General features: G+C 38.5%; 1 pseudogene; it reads right to left on the bottom strand.

Moving 5' to 3' along the window:
- Window positions 1-842: 842 nt before the first annotated feature.
- On the bottom strand, window positions 843-963 carry LOC146038331 (5S ribosomal RNA; annotated as a pseudogene).
- Window positions 964-1,275: the final 312 nt, after the last annotated feature.

The raw sequence follows: 1,275 nt of genomic DNA, 5'->3' as shown, positions 1-1,275 counted from the left end.
ATCTTATAAATGACATATATTTCTGGTGTTTGTTAAATTATAAATCAGAATTCAGATATTTTGTTTTAATAGAAAAATCTCTGAAAATGAAATAAATCATAGGGTTTATGGCCCACAAGGTTAGAATGTACAGGTTACGTAAAGTGTAGGGGATGCATGCAATTGCAGAGTAGGTGGAAATGTGTCTTCATACCCCTAGGGGTAAATTTACTAAAATAGGAGTTCTATTGAAGATGGGATGTTGCCCATAGCAACCAATCAGATTCTACGTATTTATTTAGCACCTTCTAGAAGATAGTAGAAAGAATCTGATTCATACTTACCTACTTTCTGGCTGTCCTTTCCATGAGAGGGCAGCCACCTCAGGGGGGGGGGCAGCCGAGAGTAAAAAGGGGTGGGGAGGGGGCGGAGCCACATGTAATTGTTTGGGTGGCCAAATTGATTGTGCCATTTTAGCCACGCCACCAGACGTGCAATGCCGCTTTTAAAGCATTGCATTTGGTGGACAGGGCTAAAATGTCTCGATTCGCTTCATTTGAGCCGCAGACACCCCTTCCCCCACTGAGGTAATCCTAACATGTCCCTGTTGCCTGTGATATAACAAAAAGCAAAATGTTGCTGGATGCATAGATAAATCACAAAGATGTGTAATATTGAGTTAGTCCGGTTATCAGGAGGACCTTCATTCGTACCACCAAAATTTGTCACAAAACATGAATGATAGTGTGATGGTAACATAAATCATTGGTCACCTGTCTGGTATTTGTGTGATGCTGTTTCCGCCATCGACATTGATGCAATACAGTGAGATCCCTTCTTAGGTTTGTTTCTGTATACATACAGACATACGGTACCTGGGTATTCGCTGGAGGTCTCCCCACCAGGTACTAGCCCGGCCCAACACTTTTTAGCTTCCAAGTGCAGGATGAGTTTGGGCGTAGTCAGTGTGGTAAGACCGTATGTATGGTAACAGCTAATGGTTATCTACTGTATCTATTGCAAAGAATTACCATCTGGAAAACTTAGCATCACTCCATATTCAGGAAAAAGTTGGTGTATGTTAACACCTTCTGCAAATATCAATATAGCAAATATATATATACTGTATATATATATATATATATATATATATATATATATATATATATATATATATATATATATATTTCAGTAAAGCAAAATGTTTCACCTTCAGGGCAAGTAAAAAAAAATATCACCAAATCACACTTTAAAAAAGAAATCCGAAACAAGCAGGGCTAACTTCCAACAGAAAAA

This window comes from Crinia signifera, chromosome 1, assembly GCF_055691185.1.
Source record: "Crinia signifera chromosome 1, ASM5569118v1, whole genome shotgun sequence".
In the NCBI taxonomy this organism is placed as follows: domain Eukaryota; kingdom Metazoa; phylum Chordata; class Amphibia; order Anura; family Myobatrachidae; genus Crinia; species Crinia signifera.
Note: the sequence above shows the minus strand (reverse complement) of the source record. Positions and strands in the feature narration are given on the sequence as shown.